The sequence below is a fragment of the Temnothorax nylanderi genome, unplaced genomic scaffold (assembly GCF_030848795.1).
Source record: "Temnothorax nylanderi isolate EJ_2023f unplaced genomic scaffold, tnyl_v1.0 TNYL_tig0001_pilon, whole genome shotgun sequence".
NCBI classification, from domain to species: Eukaryota; Metazoa; Arthropoda; class Insecta; order Hymenoptera; family Formicidae; genus Temnothorax; species Temnothorax nylanderi.
Genome location: NW_027249063.1, coordinates 3,312,389 through 3,339,618, shown reverse-complemented (window position 1 = coordinate 3,339,618; position 27,230 = coordinate 3,312,389). Strand labels below are relative to the sequence as shown.

General features: G+C 46.2%; 1 long non-coding RNA gene across 3 annotated transcripts in view; it reads right to left on the bottom strand.

Annotated features, from left to right (window-relative positions):
• The window catches only part of LOC139781584 (uncharacterized), a 238,758-nt gene that overhangs the window by 179,829 nt on the left and 31,699 nt on the right, over positions 1 to 27,230 (bottom strand). For all 3 annotated transcript variants that reach the window (XR_011720609.1, XR_011720594.1, XR_011720599.1), the window contains exon 3: positions 14,165 to 14,198. This is a non-coding gene — a long non-coding RNA (uncharacterized lncRNA). The remainder of the gene's footprint in view (positions 1 to 14,164; positions 14,199 to 27,230) is intronic.

The following is a 27,230-nucleotide window of genomic DNA, read 5'->3' as shown; positions in this document are numbered from 1 at the left end:
AGCGTAGAGAGAGTCAAAACGTCCGCGTGCTTCATTTTTTTCGGAAATAATGTTTAAAATTTAAATCAAATTACTATAGTATCAAAAAAATATGACATTACGTTATAAATTCAAATATTAAACGAAATACGATTACGGCTGAATAAATAATATCACGCCTGTGTGTAAAATGATAAAATTCTCGCTTATAAATTAATCTTTATTTACGTTATTATATTACGGTAGCAGCAATGTGCTTTTTATGTCGCTACAGCTCGGTCGTCTCTCTATCGAGTAGTCGACGACACGGCCTCATCCCGAGAAGGGCCCACGCGATTTATCGCTCGTTAGCCTTCAGAGCGAGACCAGTCGACCAGTCTCACCACCACCGCTCGATTCGTGCATAATGACTGTAAGAGGTATGCGGCGTATTCAGGCGTCAAAATCCGCAGCCTTACGTTGCCTCGTAATTGGTCCGTCATTCTTCGACCCGTCAAAATACACAGTGGGTATAAAGGAAGAGGGAGCTGCTGCTGTCGATGCTCGGCGAAGGACCTGATTAGCGACCCATGGATCCCTCGGACATCCACGTAAGTCTCCAGTCATGGAGGCGCGAACTTGGTGGGGGCAAAGAACGAGCGAGGGAAGAGAGAGAAAGGGGAGAATGGAAAGAAGGCGAGGGACTCGTCGATCCGAGCACCTGACATTCATGACTCGAAACATCGTTTGACGTTCATTCAGGGCAACTTTTCGAGGCAGCCTGTTTTCAGCGCGCGTATCGAATAAGGCCCCCACAATGGCCCGTGATGCAGGCAGCGTAGATAATTGAACGTTTCAGTGGCTGCCTGCCACGAGTAATAACGGTATAGGGTACGTGCATACATCTGATTGCGAGAGATCGACCGCTTGTGGTTGTGGTGTGTAAGGAGGGAAAACGTGGCTGGCATTAAGGACGCGCTGACTTTAAACCTCCGCACGCAAGTCCTCTCATCGAGGAAGTGTCTTCATTATCCGTTGACAAGCTCGTCGACTATGAATAGAGGCGTGGAACACGGACTTTGTCCGTGAACGAGGTACGACAAAGCGCGAAAACGCGATTGTACCAATATTGTTATGCACTCGTCTGTCGGTGTGATGTGAGCTGCGCATAATACTTCTTTGAAAAATATTTTTCCGCTTGTGCCGCAACGTTGTAAGAGCGCGGTGAAGAATCGGCGGCTTAAAAATATACCTCCGCGCATATCCCCGTACGATGATTAATTACGACCGCGATTATTAACCGCGTCGCATCCGCCAATACTGTCGACGGCACTCGTGCAGCTGGATTTCCGACAACGACAGCTTCAGTTAGCAAAGGCGCACTAACGCGTAACGCATTTCGAATATTGCCAATCAGGACGTCGCATTTAATTTTGGAACCCCCTCGCCACAAGAAACGACAAACGTTTTGATCAAACATTTGGCAAACACTCGTCGCACGGGCTCGAGTTCAGCTCTCCCGCGCTCGTCTGAACCGAAACAACTCTGTCGCTTCCACAAACAACCGCCGAAGCAGGACGAGCCGATGATGGAGGGAGATGGACGATCAGTTGTTTTGCTACTGTCTGCGCAGCGAAGTTCGCTGGGCTGCATATCTCGGGGCGTTTGCTTCGTCAACCTCTTCAACGTACTTTCCTTCAGTTTCGGCTCTCTTCCCAGGCATAATGTATCTTCTTAATGTATCCACTAATATACATATTAACATTAATATCGCAATTATAAATTATACTTTTTTCTCGCCCACTTGTAACATGATACAAAAAAATTGATCAATTTAACCAAATTTGTAATTATGCGATCTTGTTCTTTCTATTAATGTTGCGCGACCGTAATACGAAAAAAAATATTCCCTACGAGAGCAATTACGTTGTTCTTGGGCAGTTGCAAATATATACGCGCGTATATAACGCACGTCTCAGACGCGATGATGTTAAGAAGAATACACGCTGCCATGACTTGATGCGGGCTGGCAATAAAGCGACATGCCGTTGTTACCGTAACTATTAATTAGCAGCCAGCTACAACGCCGTCGTGCCGTCGCTCACGGGATCCGTTTCAACGTATATAAAGGTCGGAACATATCGCGCAGCCTAAATGGAAACGTCACGATGATCGTGTAAGTGGCTTGTCTAACATTTTGATTAACACGTCGGTTGCCGGCAAAACGAAGGCAGAAAGCTGCAAAACGCGAAAGGGGTCCCTCCCCTCGCCTTCCTCGTTCTTTATGGTGCGCGTACAGACGTAGGTTGGTATTAGCTTGTCGAGGAGAAGGCGGCTGTCACTCAGCCAGGCCAGGTATCCCGAAAGACCGTCTGGCTGTGTCAGGAGGTGGATACACGTGAGGCTAGGGCATGTGAATCGATCTGTTAAAGAACATGTTTACACGCTACCGCCTCTCACTCCTACCAGGTTTCGGCCAATCTCCCTCCCTCCCCCCGCGTTCCCATCTCTCGCGCGATTCTAATAATTTATCCATTGCCAAATCGGGCCAGTTACGTTGCCGACAATTTTATCTCTAGTATTATTTAGTCTCGCACGCACATTACACAGTCTTTCTCTTAAACATTATTCCGCGATCTCGTGCGCTTCTCACGCATTCTTGAGGATGGTAGACAATTTTCTCGGTGGGGTCTATACTACAGAACCGAGTGACGCACACTCGACAAATGGTCGTTTGCCTATATATCCAAGGCGGGCTCTTATTCCCGGTGCCGGGCCAAATAAGCACAGTTTACAGTCGAGGGTCGTGGGGTTCATGACGTTACTTATGCAATGTAACTCAACTCGGCTCGGCTCGGCTCTCGGTTAGACTCGATTCGGCGCGGCGCGGCGCGGCGCGGGAGAAACCGTGAGGCAGGCGGGAGACGGTGGAGAGTATGCCCGTCGAATTCATGCCCTCTTAGAATACAACCCTTGTGCGGAAGGGTCGCGGGGAACCCTTATATTACTTACGTAGACCCGGATCAGGACCACTCGGCCCCTTTTATGTATGAAACCCCTGCGTATAATACTCTCGCTAGCGAGAGGCATCGCGCTCGTCGGGGGTGGATTCGAGTTGGATCATGGTCACCGACAGTCTTCTCAAATTACCCATCGTTTAGAACTCGTTTCTCGGTGAGTGCAAATGCATACAAATATATATGCTGATCGTACTCCGGTAGGGACGTCTGTATAAAGGGCTCGTTTGACTGCACATCGAATATGATATTTATCGGATTATATCGAACGCCAATCTGGAGAGATCCGCTTCGTGTTATTAATTTTGTCCGCAAAGTCGTCTTGCGAAAACGATATCTAATGAAAGGCCATGTTATCGCGCGATACAGCCAAAATTGCAGGAGGATCTATCGATCGATATTAACTTCAACCCAGAAATTTTCGTATATTTCCTTAGTCTATTATCCAATCGCGCGCGCGCAGATATAGTTTTAGAAATATATAAATATAGCGATTGTATCTTTTCATCGATTATGTATTGTACTTTCAAGAATTGCTTTTAAACTAATTATTATACGACATTATAACTTCTATGATATCAATTATACCTTTCGGAAAAAAAATCGGGCAACGTCTTGTTGACAGCTGCCTTATTCTTCAGGCTCATCTCCCCCGTGTGACAGAAGAGAGCAACTGGGACAAAGCGTTGACGTGAGAGGAAAGAGAATAGCGGCGGCGGGCGGGCCGCGAAGAAGTGGCGGCGGAAAACGGCTTCTTTGACAAATTCGATTCGCGTGTCACGGCACGCGGAACACGGCGAGAGCCGGAAAACTGCGAGGGTGTTCCACTCTCGCAGTCGCTAAATCAGCTAAATGGCTGGCAGAACCAGCGGGGATTGGGAACCTGTGTAACGCGAGGTGTGACAGGCGTGGCTGACGCCATCGGTGAAATCTTGAATATTTGATGCCGCGCGTCACGCGGCTGCCGCACTGACGACTACGACGAACGCCGACGAGATATTGAGAGCCGCGAGAATTTCAAGCGTCGTGCAGAAAATCAAGTCTCATCGCCCTTCCTCTAAGAGGAATCGAGTGTAGGAATACCGGATTGTCTGGCCCGTCACCTCTTATCTTCGTTACCCGTCATCGCTCTTCGTTCCGCGAGAATTATTCAACGACTTTAATGCTGCGCATACACTGCAAGCGCAACTGAATTGATATTTCCTTGCGCCATTCATCCGTCTAGGTATTAATTATTTCCATTATTTCCGTATGCGTCGTACGTAGCGATTTAATTATAGAAATTATGTACATCGCCGACGATCGTCGTTAACTAAAAAAAAATATTCATCTACAGCTTCGAGTATATCTCTCTTAGCGTACAAGTCCATCCGATCAATTAAGCTATTTCTTCTTCGAGTATACAAATAATTTGCGAAATCGTCACACATTTCGAGCTCATTCCGCTCCTAATAAAGTATGAAATAACATTCGCACACAGAGAAGTCAAATGTTCCTCGCGCGCGCGATAATTCACATTGTACCACGGACTCGATATTATATGAGTCATCTCGGAGGCGAAACGACCAAGGGTGATAACAATCGCGCTAACGTTTTTACGACGTGTGTTCAGGCGGATCCGGCGGGTACGCTGGCGCGCGCGCTGTCGGCGAGAAATGATGATTGAATTAAGCGTCTTAAAACCAGACCATGCCCATTGACGATCGCGCGACGACCGCGGCGAAACGGCGCAAACAGCCTTTAGTGCCTCGCGGCAAACAGAAAGCTACACATCCCGGAACGTACTCATTCCAGGACTCATCCAATTAATCATTTTACGAGCCATCGACTCTTCCCTCGTTTCGCTGTACAGTTCTACGGCCGCGTACACCGCTGTTGTCCGTTCTGTTGCAAAAAGAGGAGCGCGAAACGCGAAACAGTAGAAAAAAAAAAACAAAGAGAGAATAAAAATACAACGCGGTATAATTTTTATCGTTGAATGTTCCGACGCTGGCCGTGACACGTCGAGCGAATTAACAAGCTCCGGCTCGCGATTTCCGACGGTACATCAACAACGCCGTCCCTCTACCCCGTTCCGATGTTAATGCGTATTAATGTCGAGCGTGTAGATATTTCGCTTTACGTGAGTCCGCCGTGTGTAGGTAACAAGCGCATTTATTTATGGATAGCTGGAACGCCCGATGAAACATCAATGTGTCCGCGCGAGAGCAGCGGACGTGGGAGCGACGCGAGTGCAAGAGTGAGAGAGGTTCATAGACGAACTAGCGAGGTAGCAGGAGAAAGAGGATATCAGAAAAAGAGGGGGAGAGAGGGAGAGAGAAAGAGAGAGTGCGGAGGCCAAAGAGAACAAGGGATGACGATAGAGAAAGAGGATGAATAGGCGCGAAACGAATGTGTTTGTGAAAAGTACGAAATCGTTGGTTGATAATGGGTGCAGTTTATCAGACCTCCCCCTCGCCCGCCCCCTTCCACCTTTTCGTGTCCACAGCCCCTGTACCGCTCTTCCATACCAGCGGCGGCAATAGCGGGTGCTTTCATTGTACACGCGGCCTGCAAACAATAATCATGACACGCGGGATTGCCCGGCAATGACAATGGAATTGATGAAATATCGATTGCGCGCCCGACGACACCGTATAATTGTTTTACAACGACTGCTGCGCCATTCGGCGCCGCTGATAGGACTCTGCGGTGGCTACGTAAAATCGCTCCCGTACGTTTTCCAGGCGGGATATATGCGCGCCTTCATACCCCTTTCAGCGAGCGAACGTTCTCTCTTTTCGTGAAAAAGAGAGGGACGTGTTCGAACGCGGCGCGAATAATTGAAGAGGCTATTTCCAAAACGAGCCGCATCCACTTTTAGCCCAAAAACGAACTCGACACGTCCGCTGGATACGTCGCGTATATATTTTTAGAGACTGCCATATATTTCCTCACCGAAATACTTATGATCTTGCGCAATGAGAGATAATGAAGGTAAATGGCTAGCCTAGCGTTGCTTTTCAGATAATTGCAAATAGACGTTACTTCAACAGGCATTTCATTTTCAGGTGTTAAAGTGTCACAGAGTATTGTACGATGTTTAATCCCTCGTCTCTAAGATCCCAATGTAAATTTGACGTGAACATTAATCGCACGCAATTACTCGACGTGTCGCGTCGAGGAAACGCTTTCCAAGGTATCAGCGTGTCAGCGGACTGACGCACGGTGCAATAATCCTGAATCTCATAAGCAACCGTGTGTCACACGCAAGCGTATGTTGCGGGAGCGGGCGGTGTCGGCCCTCTAAGAACAGGTGGTGCCTAAAGGGCGAGGAGATTTGTAGTTTCATTAGGCAGCGGCTGCTGCTTATGACGCCTGGGCCCGGTTGTCTACAACCACTTACATCGCTACTTACCTGCGTCGCGCCGTAAGTAACCTCTCCCCAATTCGACGTGGCGTTGAGCCACTTGCAAGCCCGGCGAGGAAAATGAGCAAGAACTGTGCGTTCAGTTGAGTAAGTGCCATCAAGAGCGAGTTATACGTAACTTAAGCAAATGCGCGGAAATAAAGCCTCCGCGCTAGCTATGTACAGGAGATGGTTTTGCGCGACGCAGACAAGCACGAAGAAGGGTTACAACCGACACACCGTCGATCATAACAATCCTTCCGATTTCTAACTCTTTCAATTTATTGCCGTAGATCAATACGCGAAATTAATATAGAGATTCTGACGAAACGGCTCGATAAAAGTAAGGGGACGACTTCTTGGAAGTTTATATTACAAGTAAGACGGATAGAGCGGAGTCTAGGATCTTGAAAAAGTAGCAGTTTGGAAGTCGACGGTTCCCCAAAGCCACAAGATTGGCTTTCGAAAGCATCCGCATCAAAAAGTTCGCGCAATTGCCTCTCAGAGCCGCGCGCGGGCGCGCAAAGGGAGAGGAAGAGATTCTAAAGAAGTTTCCCAAATTGCGCGACGATCTCGTTGAAACGACGTTCACCGGGCGTGTTCGGACCCACGAGCGGCTCCGTCGAAAACTTTTGACGCCAATGTCACAGTAGGTACGTGTGATGTGTATCCGGCATTCATACATTCGCACGAAAAAGATGCAGATGGTGTTCGCATAATACAAACTCTGAGAGGCAGCTGCGCGGATATATATACGACAGATTCTCGCCGCTCTCATCGAATAAGCTCGTCGTTCTATTCCAACGACCGGAAGAGACAAATATATATGTATATATCATTATGTGATAAACATATCTATAGAATAAAAGCATAAAAAGATCTGCAACAAGTCAAATTTTATATTAAAAAAAGAAAGCTAACGTTTCCTAAAATTCTATGTCACATTTTATTTACGCGTTGCATGTCAGTCATACCAATGTTGCATGGTCTGATAAATATCAGAATCGTGGATTACGTTTGCTGGATAGATACACGACTCGTTTCAACGAATAAATTTGACCACACAAGATCGAATACATTTCGCTCGGCTTACACGACATCGAGGCAGATGCTGGAGTAAATTCGACCACGTCACAAGTTTTTTTCAAAACGGATTATTATGTCCGTCTTTCTCCGTCTCTTCTCCTTTTTTTTTTCCATCGCGTACGTGCCCGAGACTCTGATCCGCGGATCTCACCGAGTAACGTAACCGCGACTCTACGGAGATCGGTGGCAAAACAGCCGCCAGTTACCTCGATCCACCCCGCCACCCCCGGGGCAACGAGGCGTCGTTTGTGACGTATCGACTTCGCAGAAGTGCCGGACGTGTTCCTGCTCGAAAGCGCCGTAATTACGGGTATCTTTTATAGGCAGGAAGAAGATATTTATACAGCCGACGTGCTGGATGATCGAGGAGGCTCTCTCGCCCCCCCGGGCGATGACGCGACCTTTTCCCTATCAGCCGAGGTGGGATGATCCACGACCGATCCAGCGGACCACGATTCTAACTTAGCAGTATTTTTCATGTACGGTATGCTCGGTAAATTAAGCGTCCATTCAACGCCATTCCACACCGAGAATGCTCCTTGCGTTCATGACGTTGTTTGCTTAAAGGCACAATGCTGCTGTTGCGCGATGATAAAGCATCGTTAAAAATAACTGACGCGATCGGAACATATAGCGGAATAACGAAAGCATTATACACCTGTATAGATTGGGTATTCAAAAGCAAGATGTAAATCGAGTTTATAACGAGCGTATCCTAAAATATGAAAATTATTAATTGGGTGATTATATATTGGAGTACGCATTTTGATAAAATTTTCGATCTTTTAAGTTGTATATATTAAACACACTATCATAAGCGAATATATTCGATCGCAATGATGGCACGTGGAATTTTTGGCGGTTATTTTATAGGCGAGAGAGGAGAGCAAAGTCAGGAAGTGATAGAGAGCGCGCGGGGGAGAACGAGTTAATTTCATAGCTGATCACCCCGGGTAATCCAACCGGGGGCGGTGCCGCTGATGCGGAAAACAAAGCTGCAGGGTGCGACGAGTCACCCTACCAAGCTTTTCCGAGTCGTACGTCATAAGTGCTTCCGCGCTAGATTCATCATCTTAGCCGACCGGCTTCCAGCAGGGTTATCCACTTTTTCCACCCTTGTCGACGACAGTAGACGGCACGGTGACGGGGATTATTCTGCTTGAACCGTCCTAAAATCTTCTCTTCTCGAAGAAAAGGATATTTTTCTCGCGTAGGGAAAAAGCTCCACGGAATTTTTCTCTTAAAACGGAAAAACCGTTCCCTGTAAGTCTCCGTTAATCGCTCCGGCATCTAATAACACGCAGTCCCCGTTACTGCACAAAATCCCATTCTAACACTAAAAGCGCGAGAGAACCGTGCGTTTATTTCCATATCTTTGATGTAAAAACCTGATCGAATCATATTCATACAGAGATAGAACTCGTGATACTATTTTATTGCGCACATCGGTTATATAATGCCTTGACATTGTTTCGCGTGTACCAATGCTATCTGTTACGTTGCGTCGACACGATTCAATGTGCATGAACGCTGTGTAAAAACGCGCACGTGCTTTACCCCGGTCTGACCGTTTGTTTTTACGAGCGCGTAAACGAATAACGTCAAGCCGGCGGCGTGCGAAAGTTACAAGAAGAAACTCGACTCCCGCGAGATATTCAAAACGGGCGCGGAGATAGCGCGGATAGATGCCGAGGAAGAAGGACGTGCGTGGGGTGTGAGTATCGCGTACACACCGCAGGACCCTAATGGTGGCTGCTTACGAGTTGATTTATTTATCGGAGTGGCAATACCACGGCGAATCCACCCTAAGAGCACGCCAGATTAGCCCGGAGCCCTCGTGTGTATCTTTCTCGCGGCTCTATGGACGCATAATAGACACGCGTGATAGACGAGAGAACGGGAAAGCGTGACACGCGGAATAAAGTATACCCGGGGACACGGAAAAAAGCGGGGCACGATCGTATCCGAATGCATCGTGAGCTAAATCTGGGACTGATGTAGAAATATCCGATTAAAAATCCAGCGGGATGAACAACGTTTCCCTTAAACTTTGATTTCATTTAAATTTCGCTAAAACTATCTCCTCTCTAAATTTTTCAAAAGGTATCCGAGAACGATAAACCATCGATGCGACGCAAGTACGTGTACGTGACGCGTGATACAGTAATCGGTCTTGGGAACGAGCCGCTTGATATCAGGATCACCTTCCCATAATCTCTGGTAATCTCATAAATAATGCGCGCAACGTGCGCTCCGCTCGTTCGCCATGTTATGAAAAACAAACTCGTTTACGTGCTCGCGCATTAAATCTCTGGACTCGACGAGATCCTCGAGTCTCGTTCGCGTACTTCGAATCCGTGAAAATGCGTGTATCGGCTTTATCAGCATTATAACGCGTATCACTCCCTCCCCCGAGAAGCTTATCCTGCAATGCACGTCGGCAATGAGCGATCGTAATCGAAATTCCATTTCCTGTCTCGCATTGTGTGAGCTCTAGCCCAGGTGAATCCCGATATGCGTTCAAATAAAATCTAACAATGACCCAGCCGGCCAAACCCATCTCTTTTTTGTTCTCTCCGAAAGAAAAAAAAATGGATTTTTTTTTGGCCGATCCGAACGTACACAAAAGCACGTGTACAATCGTACGCGCGATGCAGAGACGCCAGAGCGCGCGAATGACCGCGTCGTCCATATATTCCCGGCTAGACCTCGATTTTCATCCCCTTCGTTGACGGGACCGCTGAAGAGAGCGAGCCGGACCGGGGATGCGCGTGTGAAGGGGGAGGGAAGTGGGTGCCAGATTCGCAATGCGAGCGAATTGACCTCGCGATTTAACGCTATGCGAACGCTCCGGCCAATTATCCGCAGTCTCCCCCCGTTTTTCGGATTTCATGCCCATTGTGCGCCCGACCCCTGTGCGGCAGAGAATGCACATCGTGTATTCACCCGACTAAGCGTTCTTGCCCGGTTCGTCGTGCACTCTTGGTGTTGCAGCGCGTGTCGTAACAGGCGTTATACAATCGAATGTCGGTGTTGTCTGGACCGATTTGATTGTCCCTTACGCTTTCAACTCTCTCTCCCACGATATCTTACTGAAATTACGATATCACATGTGTCCGGCGATCGATGGTGACGGCGAGTGAATGGGATCGCCGGATGAATTGGATTAAAATTGGAGATTCATGTATGTCAAAAGAACCGACAAAAGGTTACACGAAAGAGCTACGAACGTATTGGTAAACTATAGATTAAAATATACGGAGAACTGAATTTTTTAAAACACGTTTTCGCCATCCGGGATCAAATCTGTCGTATCACGTTGCGATAAGGGCATAGAGATTCGACGCGAACCGACGCTCTAAATTCGAAGACACGTCATGCTTGGCGACTCCGAAGGTGTCAGTCTACTTTCCCGTTCTGCCATTCAGAACCCAGACGTTCCCCTTTTGCTTGAAAGGACACGCGAGTTCTTGTCCAAATCCTTTCAATACATACATATGTATTATGTACACAAACGAACACGCGGGAGCACCTAAGGGGCGTGCAGGATTTCCTTGTCACAAAAGTTATATGTGCTCGCGAAAGTAGGAGAGAAAGGAAGAGAGAGAGAGAGAGAGAGAGAGAGAGAGACAGGACAAAGAAGTCATTTTATTGCGGAATGGCAACACTTAGGCTTACACGAATCTCCTTCGTCTTTTGTACTGTAATAATATTTTCCCTTCCGCCTGCTAATTTCTGTTGCCTTGCACTTAATAGAATACGCTAAGAATAATTTCTCTTAAAATGGAATTTGTATGTTAACAGAAATGTAGCTCTCCACACTAGAGCTGTACAAATGGCTACCGCGTGTTTTAATATGATAGTTTTTACTATGCTGTTCGTTAATTATCCGAAACATTTAACGGCTACGAAGTTATAACTAGACGCTTGCTCGCGGCAAAAGTGCAGGTGGAAAAAAGAATGAAAATTTACTACGGCCCCGCTATAAGTGTTATAGAAACAAAATTCCGCCACAACCTCCCGGTATGTTCAACATAGTCGGTATTACGGCCATTTTATTCCGCTAATGCCTCGTGTTGTATCTACCATACATCGCGCTTTTATTCATGAACACGCGAGGTATATATGCACGGCGGCACACATTCTGCATTCGGAGGCAAAAACATCGATGTTAATGAATAGCGCACGAGGAAAGGTAAATCCCGTGAAATCACTATCGCTCGCACGCGATAATTAAATATCATCGCCGGATAACAACGTCGGAATCCCGAATCGTGTTCCGCAAATCGTGTGCGCCGAGCGGTTGGGTTTCCGGCTGAAGAGCGGATGTTGAAAATCGCGAGAAACGAGAGCTGGGAAAAAAAGGCCACTTGCGCGTTCGCTTTTGACAACGCGGATCTCTTCAGGGACCGACGAACCGGGCGCCGCTGTTCGAAGAGAGCCCGGAGCGGAGACGAGTCCGGACGGCGGGAAAGCGGAAAAAACGGACAAAACATGGACGTGTCGACGTGTCCTGTCGCATATTTTCTCGCCGCGCGCGGGTAATCATAAAACTCAAACCGCGCGCGTTATATATGTATAAAACTGAAGCGGCGCACTTTTCCGACCGGTGTACATTCGAGTCCTCGCTTTGAATACAGCGCCCGGAGGACGGCAATAAAGAGTTTTGACAAACGGGCTAGACGCGCGAGCGAGCGCGACGCCGGGCGTCGCGTCGCCACCCACCACGGTACACAACGTACGTGACGTCACGTCGGTGTGTGCACTGCAGATCGCGCGCGGCTATGTGCGCCGCCTGGCTTTTTCATTCGGCCGGAAAAACGAATGAACGTCGGCCGTGACGACAAACGGCGGGTACACGTCGAGTACATGAATACACGAGCGGCCGTTTATACATTTCGCTCTCCGACTATATTGCAACTGGCATATTCCGGCGTGTTTTTTTGCGAGATCGTCTTCGAGAGGAAAATCGCGTATCGCTTGGAGATCGGCGTGTTGATCGAGGCAATTAGCATCGAGTTCGTCACTTTCTTTTTAACGATCATCTTTGAAGTCCAAAGAGCTATCGCTCGAATTATACTAAAAATAACCAAATTTAACGGGATTTAAATTTATAAACACGTTCCATGTAAAAGCACGGTCCACCTTTACAGTGTACGCTCTAATTCACTCCGTTAAATAATTTTTTGAAAGAGAAAAATATCGCGCTGCTGACTTTTGTAATTGTTTCCATTTATCGTCGGCACGAGTCACGCCAATGCGCTCTCCGCATGCTCTTTTTTCATATTGTTGGGAAAAACAAATGAACGTCAGCGACAAACGGCGGGTGCACGTCGTCTACATGAATACACGCGCGCGAACGTTTATAGAACTCTTGCTACCATTTCGTCCTCTGGCTAGCACGAATTATGAGTACAGCCAAAATAAAACAAATTTTAAAAAAAAGTCGCATTGATAAAGTAAACTCTCGTCTAATTTTGAGTATCTGTGCGCGATTCGACTCCAGACTCATCGTTCGGCATTCGTCATGTCGGAAAAATCATCAACGCGTACAGGCGTTTTTAATGCCCGTCGGATTTCCATCGACGGAACAATTACTGCATCTGTGATGAAATTTTTGCCATCCCGGCATCAATATACAGGTTTAGCCGAGTGACGACACGTTGTATCACACGAGTAGACACACGCACGCGCCCGTATACATATACGTATCCACACAGGCCCAGCCGTCTCCTCTCATCATCCGGCGTGGCCGATGGCACTTCACCCCGCACGCCGGAATCATCCAACGATGAAGCACTCGATTACTGCATTAACAATGCTACTAATTCAGCAGTGTCCCGCCGAAGCCCCTCGTGCGCGCCCACTCGGGTCCTCTCTCTCTCTCTCTCTCTCTCTCTCTCTCTCTCTCTCTCTCTCTCTCTCTCTCTCTCTCTCTCTCTCTCTCTCTCTCTCTTTCGCTCGATTCAACTGGCTCGAATTGGAATCGATATCATATCGTTGCTACATCCGTCCGGCCTCGGTCACGAGTGTGTGTACACGGCTTTCGGCGTGGCTGCCGACACTCGTTTTCCGCCGGGCCGTTAAAACGGTTAAAACGACCGCACGACCGATACGTCATTCCGCGATGTTCACGACCGTTGGGCGCGCCGAACATGATCGTCGGCCAATCGTAATCGCTGACTCCCGATTTCCACCCGTGGTAATGAAAGCGTATCGTTCGCTACTGCACGTTCAATCATCGCATTTATTCGATATACCTACGTCGAGCGCTTTCGCGCTTCGTTTGCTTTCGTATATTGCGCGATATGTACGTGTCTTTCATCATTCGAGATGTATCGCTCAATCCTGATCTTATGCGTTTAGTCGTGTAGCTAGATATTCAACTACGCGGATTTAACTACGGATAGATGGTAAAATTGTTTTCCGCTTAATTCCAAATTCTAACAAGCTTGGAAATTCTCAATTAATAAGAAATTTATGAGCAAAGGTTAATAAATTATATTCTAGTTACGTGTGGCTCGTTAATAAATTATATTGTAGAGAATTAAGGTAACGACCGACGATTCAATTTCGAAATGCATATTCCCTTCGTCTTTTGCCAACCTTCAATTAACAATAATCGGGAATAAAAAATTGGTCTTAATATTTCATGCAGAGTAACTGCGTGCGAGCTAACTAGCACTTCATTTAAAGGACTTATTAGAGGACTTACCAATCGCGGCTGTTCTTTATGTATCCCGCTCCATCTGAAAATAATTAATTTTTTTTAGTCGCCGTAATTAAAGGAATTTCTAAGATTTTTTATACAACTTATTTTGACCCCGTACTTTTTAAGGCTACAACAGCTTTGAATACTAATCAAGTATTATACTAAAATATCAGACTAAACCAAGTATTATATTAAACTTGATTTTTATTAAATTGCGCGCCGAATCGTTACTCTCTGTTGACTCGACGGTACCTTTTGCGCGAATAAATGCGGGAATACAATTGTGGTGAAAGGCGAGTCGACGCGCCTTTTTCAGTCACGTCGTAAACCTGCGTATGCGGTATCATATACGTGTTACGGGCGCACGGTCGAATCGGAGATACATCAATTTCCGCAGGTATCTCTTTGGATGCAACGACGCGCGTAACGCACGCGTGGCGCAAGATTTTACGTCGATATAAACACGGTTGGCGATAGTCGACAAGAGAAACGCGATCGTATGGCTGCTGTGGGTCGAGCGGCGCGGCGCAGCGCGTTCCCCACCGTCGAGGCAATGAATACGAATAGGTTTCGAGATACGATCTCTCTCGGGATACGCGCGGCACGCGGGAGGGGTTAAATTAAATGATTTGCATAAGTAGGTGGGTGTCGACACCGGCAAACATTGACAAACGCGTGTGCCGCAGCACATGCTTTCTCGCTTCCTCGCGCACCGTCCCGCTACGTCTCGCTTTATCCGCCGTCCGAGAGGGGGAGATCTCTCTCTGTACGAAGTTATAAGAATATATTATTACGAGTAATGGAAGCCATGCCCCGAGCCTCGAGCCACACGTTGTAAAGCAGTCGCCAGATAAGAGCGTCGAATGCACACAGGGCGACACAGGGGCGACACGTGTCGAACGGAGAGTGTGGGTCACTGATACAGCCGTTCGCAATTACGCTACACACGTCATTGCGAAAGCCGCTCTCAATCGGGACGTTACTCTTTCGAATTTCGCTGCCCTCTTCTCCGCTCGCTTAAAAAGTAAATCTCGAATCAATTCATTCGAGTTCGATTCGGCATCAATTTCCGCCAAAATCCTGAACGATCTGAGCAATCGATCCGCGACGAGGTGACAGAAAAGACGTATCTTTTCGGGTCCCCAAACGATCTCTCAGAGCGTAACATACGCCTCCCTCGATCACTCCTCGAGCGTGGTATGTTTGCCGTTGTTGCGACAACGGCGTCACGTGCCAATTCGCATTATTACTATTTGTCGAAGAGAGTATCGCGAACGGCGGGCGGAGGACGGACGCGGTGGGTCGGGCTCGACCCTTCGTGGGAAAAGCCAACGCAAACAAAATAAAATAGAGATAGATAAAGGCGCGCGCGAATATCGTAGGAGACCCCCTTCTCGTAACTTCCCTTGTATCTAATCCCGGATTGACTCGTGTCACTTATTAATATTTTATGCAAACACCATGATTTACGGCCGCGCGCGGAGATATTACCCCCGCCGCCGCCAACCCTCTTTCCTCTTAGAAAACCGATAACCGCAGACGCGACAATGGCCTTATCTCCCTGTATCGTCGTGACGAATGACATTTGCGTCTTGATTACGGGCGCCGGGGTATCCATTTATGAGTTCGTTCGCACGGAATTATTAATTTCCATCGCTCGGATGTGGCGAAACACTGTTTCGCTCTTTACAGACTAATCTTGCCGGTTCTTTTAAGGAATTCACAACCACACAGTTCTAAATAATTTTCCCTACGCGAGATTGAAATGTTCTGAGAAATTCGATGATTTTAAATTCCTTCTTTAACGCGGCGGAAAGTAGCTCCGTTCCACGGTACGCTACATTTACGCCTTGAGATCGAAGAATTTTATTCGCTGTTATCGCAATACCGGCAACCATTTTCTGTATGCTTTCCCTCTCGTTCCCGTTCCCCAAGATTCCCACCCCAACTCGCATAGCGAAATCACCGGTAGGACGCTGATGGGCACGGGGCGGTTGAAAAAGGCGAAATCTGCAAGCCAAAACGAATCAGAGTAATCCTCCGCGCGTTCTCGAAAAGCACCCACCCTCCCTCCCTCTCGCTTCAGTGGTTCGGCTACGGTGAGGGCGGAATACACCCTACATCCGGAAAAAAGCCCACGACGGTCGATGAGCATTTCGTAAATGGATCTCTTTCTCTCTCTTTCTTTCTCTCTTCGCGTCTTCTGCTTGTCGCAGTAGCGGATATATTTTCAAGACCTAAAGTTAACAATTTTCCAAGTGTCTAGCGTGACAAAATAAAGAGAAAGAGAAAACAAGGTGCCTTCATTTATTCTTTACATAAATGTATAATTTAAATAACACCCGAAAATTTATAAGTACTTCTCGATATTAATATGATTCCTTAAAATCGATGGAAACCAAAAGCGTAAACCTTTATTTTTCGTATTGAGACCTAATCTAACTAAATAATTGTATTGAGAAAGTTTCGAGGTTTTTCATATTATCATTAAAACAGCATTAAGTTTTGTTAGACTACACGCAAAACCGTCCCTGGCTACTCATCCTCTTTTCTTTTACCCTCCAACCTATTCCTGGCCGCGTGAAGGCAGACGCATCGCCACGGTGGTAGAAGCGGTTCACCACCGACCGCCCCTTCCGTTCCTTCCGAAGGAGCCACGCGAAATTCTCTTCTCCTCGTCGTTCTTCTCTGACTACCCCATTGACTACGCTATCCTGCCATCTCGTCTCGTCCAACCCCGTCGCCGTTGTCCTTCCAGAAGCCCTCGTCGTTTTAAATTGCTGATGAGCATTTTTAGATTGGTTACGTTAAGTGAATTGGTACATAGACGCTCCTGTGTTCTCCCGATAAAAGTCTTTAATGAATCCCGAAGGAAGATGGCCTCGCCGCGACGACGAAAGTATTGCTACCGTCGTATTGTCGCCGTGTGCTGACTAGCATTACACATACATACACACATACATATGTATATATATGCAGTGATGCTTTCGCGTGCAAGAATACAATGTTACGAACCTATCGAGATATCTTCTTGCAACTTTCGCGAAATGTTGTGTATATGTCGGGAATTAATTGCCCGAAACGCACGCGAGGATTCGTAGCGGACACGAATAAATAGAGATACGCGTAAATTAATTAAACAACTTCCGATGTTTGTAAAATCAGCTTTGCGAGTCGCAACTCATTATACTTATCATAGCTCGACACATATACCGTATATATTAATTACAGAAATATTAGTAAAAGCTGCTGGCAGGAAACATGGTGATCGCGCAATCTCAGTCATGTTATCATAATGAAAAGCAATCTCAGACATTTAAATAAGAACAGGTCGTAATCTGTTAGACACATCGATGTCCTTGGGAAAATCGTCGACCGTCGACGAGCACGACTTTTCCTGAGAACATCGAAACGAGGGAACCCAGGCCCGGTTAAAGCCACCGAGCACACGTAAATAAATACCAACACGAACCGGGAAAAAGATAGCGGCGAGTTAATTAAAGCCCGTCCCCGGCATTAGAGTCAAATCGAGAGAGATTCGTCGCCTGTGTCCTTTCCTCTCCTTCTCCTCTTCTTCCTTCTCCGCTTTCCCTTCGTCGTACCCTCGGTCATACGGTTTTTCTTCCCGTACGAACGAGCGAAAGGGCGCAGACAGAGAGAAAATCGCCGCAGGATGGGAGGAGAAGAGAGGGACAAACGGGCGGAGGTCTGCCTTCTGGCTTCATCCGATAAAGGGAACGGGTAGTCGGCCGAATCCGTCCGGGTCCCGGCAACAACAATAATGTCGTCGTCAGTTCGTTAAGCGCTTCTTTCAGGCGACCTGCTCTCACCTCACCTCCGCGAGCCCGAAGAGATAACTAACGTCCTGCCAACTGCGAGGACGACGTCGACAACGACGGCCACCTACACTCGTTACATCCTGGCCGTTACGACATGCATGAGCCAACCGAACGCTCGCTTGCGTGCGTGACTTTGTCACTTAAGATAATATCGAGCCGCGGAGCCATTTATCACTTTCCGATTCCCATAAGAACTCCCAGCAGAGATACGCAACGGCGATCGTCGCGACGCATCTCGTTCTCTTCGATGACTTTAAATATATCTCAATATCTCAAACTTTTAATAAATTACGCGTCACAAGAAACAGAATAATTTCGGAAAATTTAAACGAAAGATGGAATTTTTATACTAATATAAATGTAAATAATGCCTCGAGCATTTTGTAAGAGTAATAAAATATCAAAAATATTAATATTCATGTCGCTTAATCGTGCATGACCGTGTTTGTCATTATGCCAAACCGGTAGCTTCGGTATCGATATTGAGGAGATCGTCGACGTATAATCGATACCAATATCAGATCTCGGGATAATACTTTAACATGGCCATGCTAATTCATCAATTTATTAAAGTCCGTAATTAATAATATTTCATTTATGATTCATAGCGGGGCAGTCTCGTTCAGCTGTCGATAAGACCTCTAATAAATGCACCGGATAAGTATCGTTATTGGAAATCTGCGGCCGTCGTTGTCGTGAGTGGCACGTGTGCGGTTTTACTCCGTCAATCTCACGACCGATCGAGCTTAGTTGATTGATTGCTGACGTATGATGAGTCACCACGATTACCGTACAACGCCGCGAGCCAAGCAAAAGCGTCGCCTGGCGACGACGATAAGGCATATTGTTCGTCGTACCGAGTGACTTTTCGCTAAACCGACGCATCCGACGCGACGTCTCTCTTACCATCGCCTTCATTTCGCGCGTTAACAAGCGTTTACGTGACAATCTACATCGCCGCGACATCTGTGACGTATACTTGCTCGTGGCGCTTTACTGGTATAGCGAGAGAGAGAGAGAGAGCTGTCTCCGTTTTCGGCGACGACAATATTCGAGAGATTCGCTGTTCCGGCGGTTCCAACTCGAATAATCGTGTCGACGGTATTATACAGGCGATGTATTATTCGGTAACACGGTAAAGCGCAACGCGCGTGTCTCGTTAACAAAGCCGGCTCTCGATAGATTCCCGCAACAGATGCGAGACGATGTCAAACGGAGCGTGCACGCGCCGGGGGTCAGACCCGAGTGATTGACATATTTTCCATAGCGGAATCCATTCGTGTCCGCCGTTGCGTCGTCGCGAGACGTGTGCGATTCGGATGTGTCGCTCCTGTAAATCTTGATTCTCGATTCTACCCTATATGCACCCAGAAGAGAACCTCGCTGACTGATTCCGTCTGAATGATCGCGAAATTTCGTCCTTGCCTGCAGGCTAAATTGGAAAGGCGTCCCTCCACTTGGACGTAATCCCGCGATCTGACGGGATCACAGCTAATCCGCATAACAGTATTTTACGTCTCGCTCGGCGCTGGCAAAACGCCGGGCGAGGTGTATGCGTGAACCATGCCGATTTGATCGGCTGCCCCCCTCGTCCGACGTGTTGCCGTGAATTTTTGTTCTTTCGAGATTACCCGTACATATCCCCTTTATACGCGCGCACAATGCAATCTCTTAGAAATCGAATGCCATAATAAATTTATACGAGTCAGCAGAGTCAGCTTTAAGAAGATAACATACAACCGGGGATAGGGCTCGGCACGGCTCGCTCGTTCACTCGCGCTATGACTCGCGAATTCAAACTCACGTCCCTGGACGGATGGCTTTCAGCCTCAGTCAGAGAGGTATTGCCAGGACGTCCCGGGAGGATGGTAGTTGATCATAAATGACAGATGGACCGAGTTGGCTGCTATATGCGTACGTGTATGTGCGAAGTCATAGACGAAACCTCACATCACGAAAATAAAAACTGTCATGTAACAAGTTAGCGCTCGGCTATGACAAAGAGCAACGACAGAAAAGGGAGAAAGAGAGAAAAAGAGGGAAGGGAGAGAGGGGAGGAAAAAGAGAGAAAGAGAGAAAGAGACAGTCGTAGAGATGTGTAGTTAGACCGAAGGAGTGAGATCGTGTCGTGCGAGTAACGGAGATGATAACGACGTGATGGGCAGTGTCGAGTTTTGTGACATGACAGCAAATATACAACGCTTGGCAGCTGTATACGCGCGCGCTTAAGCGGATCTCTCTGTTGAGATTTGAAACGTAACACCCATTGCGGAACACGACGCTTCGCAGTGTAGTACGGTGCCGATTCCACTCGCCCCTTTCTCTTACCCCCCTCATCGCGAATAGTCAGGTTCTAAACTTAACACGAGCCCTCTCCCAACCCCTTTCCCGTACATCCCCCCTTGTCCTTAAATTCTCCTCGGCTCCCGCGACTATCGCGCTCCCTTGTACATCTCGGCCTACGAAACGGGGCGACACGTTTAATTGGTAATCCGTTTAAAGGATTAGTAACTCACGATGGGTATTAGAACGTGTCGCTGGTCCGTCTGCAGCTTGTCCGTTTCGCACGGACAAGCCGAAGGACACGTAACCCAAGCGCGCCGATGGACGCTCTTCAGCGTTAGCGTTCGATAGCTTTCGTAATCAAGGTCGATGGCCTTATCAGGTGTCATCCTTCTCGCGGCCAGCTGAACAACGAAAGAAAAAGAAACGAGGTGAGAGAGTCGATGCTTGCCAAATGCAAAGTTCGTCAATCGCTTGCCGAAGTGGGTCGTAATTCTCATGAAACTTATACAGTATGTGTCTTCTTAATATTATAAGAGATTGAGAAATAATTATCATCATTCACACAGACACACTGAGAGACGCGGACGTGTTATTAGCTTAAGTTAAAAAAAGAAGACCCCTAGATATCTGATTAAAGATGGATTAATGAGAAAACAAATGCGAGAATTCGCCGAGACTGAATTTTTGCCCGACACAAAAGATCGATTTAACCTTAGTCGTATTCTACTAAAAAGTGAGACCCGAGGGTATCTTCTCCCTCCCACCTCATACTCCCCATCGTTGTCGTACGCACACACGTCCGCCTTTTCTCTCCTCTCTGTGTTCGACACGACCCCGCGGGGTATGCTCACTTTTCAAACGAGCTTACTCTTTGCCACGCAAAAGCACATAGCCGGGAGGGGTAGAACGGGTTTGAAATCCGGCCTGATCTAATAGGGATTAACAGAGTGACAAATGTAAGAGTTAGCGACGGCGGGGTTGATGCTCCGTTTCTGCCCTATGCTTTCGAGAGCACTGATCTCCTCGAAAAAAATTCAATAAACAACTTCATTATTGAACTAGCAAGAGGAAAACTAACGTTTATACTTTTTCTTATTTCTTAAAAAAACATATTAGCCCAATAATGTAACGATAATAACTTTCTTTAGTGATAAATTAAGTAAATTAAATAAATTATTATTTCATTTATTGCCAAATTATGATATATAACATATTAATAAGATTATTATGATGTCGTTCATCTCGTTAAAATGCGTTTACGACTGCGGCGCCAGACGTTTGATGCAGATATATAGTTTGATCGAAGCGCGATAATAAGCAACGACGCATAATAAATTATATAAAGAACGTTTGGCAACCCGACTCACGTTTACCAGGAAATCGATCCTCTGACCGCTGGCAACGTTCCGAACAGTTCGGCGCACGGCTACATTTATATTCTTATGTAAGATCCGGGGTAGATACAGAACACAAGGGAAGTACTTAAATTGGAGGGAGAAACGCGCAGCGGACGTTGCAAGCTGCCTTTTGCTGGAAGAAAATCGACCATCGCGCCCAGATAACGATGCAATGTTATTATAGAATAGAGAACCACCGCGCGTACATGTGGTTCTCTAGTAAAATGCAATATTGCGTTATGTTTGTATAAAAATGTTTATGTCATTTACGTTTAACGCCGAAGTCCTCTGCCAGCGATTGATCTCGGCACGGTCTTTGGGTGGCCGATAAGTATGTTGATCGAACAGCTTCACGTTAAAAAGAATATCAGATCGTTCCGTAATAACGAGGACAGCACCCAGGCTGAAATTATCGGCACTTCCGACGCGCTAAACTCTCCGCGTGGATCATCAATCAGCGACGGCGGTCGAGGGATCCACCTGGCCTAATTTTATCGATAATCTCCGCGGGTCCAATCTTGATCAGAAATTCCTCGTAATAATAGACAAACGTAACCGTAACGGTCTACCCTCGGGTGAAATATATCGTTACGATGCTCAAAGAAATAGCATGAAAATGATAGAACGTTGAAGCAACGTGTAATTTTTTAATTCAATTTATGATTTATGTAAATCGTTAAAATTGTTTTTTTCTTATATATTAAAAAATTAGTATAAGGAGAGAGAGATATTTGTAATTATTATCACATTATTATATAGTCACATATATGCATTCACGTGTGCTATAACTGTTATTTCAAATATAATGTAACAAATTGTTTCGGTAAAGCATTAATCGCTTAGCTGAATGCTTTAAAACTAACCCTGAAGATACATATGTCGTGTAAAGTATCCAGACAAGATCTACGCATTGCGGAGTGTCTCGTACACTTGTCGGGGCATACTTTGCGTTCAAAAAGCAGAAAGGGTGAACGAGCACGACATCGCGCGACGTCGGCTATGCGGTTCGTAATAAATCAAATCGTGTTTTTCAAGGGTGCCGGCCGCGATCCGCGAGCCTTTCGTGCACGAATGGTAATGAAAACCGTTGCACGATACAGCCCGATAACATTCCCCGCGACCAAAGAGACGGGGGACACGCGTGTCTCGCTTACGAAGACAAAGACGAGGACAACGACGACGACGAATCGTTCGCGCAAAACCCATTGCTCCCAAGTACGAGTCTCATCTCTCGTATTCTCTCATTGCCCGTGCGCTGCGCATACCTGCATACGTGTATTCGGAATCGCGAAAAAGAAACAGTCCAAGTCTTTTCTTCAAATGTGCAGGATGTTTAACAGTTAACACACGCGTACTTTAAAGACAATTTAAAAATTATGTCGCAACTTGCATGTATAAATCTCTAAATCCATTTTATTATTAAAAAATTTTCATTTACTACTGTTATTCAAGTTCTGTTGTATCAAAATACTGCACTCTCTTAATAAAGTTATCTTATTACTATCATTGTTTTATATTACATCCTCTTTTGCGTTACATGCGTGTCGTCTGTTAATAAACTATGTATGAAGTAGCTAATTTGCTTCATTCGCGACATCCTCCTTCTCGCAGTCCATTTAAGCGCTGTCCGCAAGTCCATTTCGCTGCCGCGATCTTTGTCTCTGTCATGCTCCGGGACAACCGCGATGTAATTAATGCGCGGTACAGCGGGCAGAAGAAAAGCCCGATCCTGTACGTCTGTCATGGAGGACTCGTCCGACATGGTAGACGGGCGAACGAACGCGACCGCGATGCTCGAAATGCATGTCCTCGCGTGAGAACCGACTTGTTCTTACGGTTCGCCGCCGGCTTCCGACCGACGTATGAATATTTGCCTGGCGGAATAATCGATCGATATATTACGGCGAATTAAAGCTTCAAGCGCGAGCTATTATCGCGAATTTCTGCACGACACCGCGGATATTGAATAATATATTAGTTTATTCCGATATTTCCTTGAGCTAATTGATTTGACGAGCACGCCGTTGCCACTTCATGTAAAATTATATTAAAGAATTAATATTTCAAGAGGATTGCAAAATATGAAGACAATGATCTAAAAGAGAAATCGCATATTGGACACCTTATATATCCGTTTACTTCGCAAATACAAATGATGTGTTTAATTTACATTTAATTAATTCGCCTAAGATAATCGTTTCTCAGTTTCGTGCAGATAGACGCGAAATATTCATACGAATTGATCGTCTGCTATGATGATCTCTCATCACCTTGACGTATATTAAATTACTATGGATAATAGAAGTACTTAAAAGAACGAATATAGCGAATGTTACATTTCCAAAGTTCTCTCGTTGGTTAGTATTTTGATACCGATTTAATCCGGTAGAATTCAGAATCGTGATACGTCGATAAGGATCTAATAACTGCAGCCATCAAAGCTTTCAAGAAATCACATTCTGTCGATATATCCATCATGTGTCTAGGGTCCATTTTCGTTTCTAATTCAAAATGAGACGTCTATGTTTGAACATATAATTGATATCCAAAAACTGCCGACTATTTTCAAACTCACAATCAGAGATTCAAAAATCTAATATGATACGAATCGAACATCTCGTCGCGGTTAGAGGCGAATAATGCGATTCAAAACTGCTCGCCGGTGCTGAATACGACGGCTCATTAACATTCCGGCTTATTTATTCGGGCCGGGGAGAAGAAACCGCTGCTTGAAAGCGAAGACGGGATCCTCGGAAGGATTACGTGGCTCGCGCATCTCTCGCGAAAGGAACCACTCTCACTTGTCTTCCTGCTCGCTCGCCTCTGCCGTATAACTCGTTCTACCTTCGACCAACCTGCCGCGCTTTCAGTATCCGGATACAACCTGCCGTAGTCAACACGCGCGCGATTTGCTCGCGTCGGATCAAATTTTTGCGCGTCCTACACGTTTCTTCTCCGTCACTTTTCGTTTGCTCAAATTCGGAAAACGAAAAACGAATAAAGAAGGTGGACAAAGAAGTGGACCTCTCAAGGCAAAGTGATATAACGAGGCACGACAGGTAAGCGAGACATACGCATGGATTGTGTGATATCAACCTTGTTATCGTGCTTTTGTTGATTTTTAATTCTGCTATCAATATCGCTTTCCGGACTTTATCGCGAATTATTTGTAAATTATAAATAACGTTCCTGAGCTCTTGGAGGGTGCTTTATCTGTCCCCGCTATCAGGAAATCGCGGGCGAGATTCTTCTTTCCTCTCTCGTCTGGCATGAGGGGTGAAATCTCAGACGCATTATTCAATCGGTGTGTCGTCGTGAACGGAATGCATAAATCGTGCTTAATAATGCGACGGCGACAAAAAGCGTAGAGAGTGCGTACCGTATACGAGACTACACTCGGAATCGGCGCTTAACCGCCGCAAATTAATATAAGCGAGATGGGGGACCCCCATCTCGAATCGCTTCATCGAGTATGCGTACCGTGCGAGCGCGATCCGATTGCCGTCTCGTCTCGTGAAATTCCTCGACGGCACATCGCGCCGCATCCTGATGATGACTAGATTTTCGAACTCACTACATTTCACGGATTATTCTGTATTTCCAATCCACGAGGGCATTCTACGAACAATAATAAATAGTGAAAACGCATACGACATAAGCAAAGAATTATTTGTCTTGGAAAAAAAATTTAATATCTCCGCAATTTTATCTGTGAACGTAATGATTTTGGAAAACGCGTGTGAGAATAATGGTCCTGCAACGATAACATTTTACCGCGATATATTTACGCGCCTTCTTTCACTCGGGTGTTTCGTCTAGGAAAGCAAAGTGTGAGACGAAAGCGGGGAAGTTCGAGATGATTGTGCTCTCGACACTTTCTCCGGGAGTGCTTTGTGGCCCGTAAAGTTTCTTCGTTCGACAACCCTCGGTCTCGGCCCAGAAACGGAGGAGAATCAAGAAAACGTAGCGGCGGTGGCGGCAGCGACGATGATACGCGAACCGAACCGAAAGTTTTTCCGCGGCGGTAGCAGCGCAATCATTTGTTGAACATACCGCCAACAAATCCAATACTCCTAGCGAGCGGCGCGAACGCGCGAATTTTCTTCTCTCCTCCTTCGCTCCTATGCCTCGCTCGGATCGAAGGAAAATATATGTGCGCATGCAACACACGAATGATACAAAGGAAGACGCACACGAATAGGATCACGTTCACACTTGCACATACAGCTTACGTATGCATGTACAAACGACAGTTCATCCATCTCGTGTGCGTGCACGCGTCAAAGCACGAGAAGCACTTCGATCCTCGCGCTATCGGTTGCAGCACGTACACCTCGGATGTAATCGACTCCATCTTAATGATGTTAACATCAATCTTGATAGGATAGACCGCTAAAAGTGTTTCCATTATCGGTGTCGTCGCTACGTTTCTCTCTGAGCATGATAACGATATAACAAAATAAAAACAATTCTTTCAAACGCATTTTTACTGAGAAAACATCGATATGTGTGTATGTAAAGCGTAAAAGAATGTAACATATATATAATTTTCCAAATATACGCGAAATTGTATGGTTTAGATTATATAATATAGATTATATATGTATAAATGTGCAAACGCAATTTCGTGATGATCGAAATTCTATGCGCGAGACTTTCCTCGGCGGCGTCGTGGTTTTTTTTACGTCGAGAGCACTTGTCGCACATTGATTCCACGGCGACACGAAATTTGTTTGTATCGGAAGAAAACTCGTGGAAAACGCGCTTTTCCCTCGGCGATTCAACCGCGGGTCCCGGAGCATCCAGAAGAGGGAAACGTGAGAGGACTCTGGATTTATTCGGATACACTTTGCCGTTTGGAAATACCGCGTGCGCATACGGTGTAACGGCTGCCGCGCGATACCCGAAGGGCGTGGAAAAGGGCCGATTCCTTAATATCCCCCCGGGACTCGAGGATCAGATAGATATCGGTTAGGTTCGGCTATCTATTCAATATGCCTCCATTATTTGGTAGGTGATAAGGTGGAACGGCAGCCCGCCCTTCTCTCGGTTTCAGTCCCGTCCGCCCTCGCGTGCAGGGATAACCTGACTCTCGCACGACCTACAACTACATCTTCGCTTCCCTGGGGAGTTCCGCGATGAACGATAGTCCTCTCACCCATCTCTCTTCTTTCTTTTATCTCATCTCGTAATACAGCCTTCGTTTCTGATATACTCGCTGTTTACATCCTTGCGGAGTGGACATGCCGAAAAACCGTTAAACAAATACTTGCACATGTTAATTTTATTAAAATCATTTTAATTTTCTAAATAGAATAGAATTTAAGTTGATAAAGGTTTTAGAGATGAGAGAGAAGAGAATGTATATACATATACATAAAATCATATGTGTTAATATATGTTCAGAAAAAAGAAATATAAATAAAATTACGTATATAATTTTTAAGTATTTTTCATAAGGTTTTTAATTTAGTATCTTTGCTGAAGGAACACCACGAGATCTTCAAATAGAAAACCGACATTTTCTTACGCGTGTTTTAGTGCTTC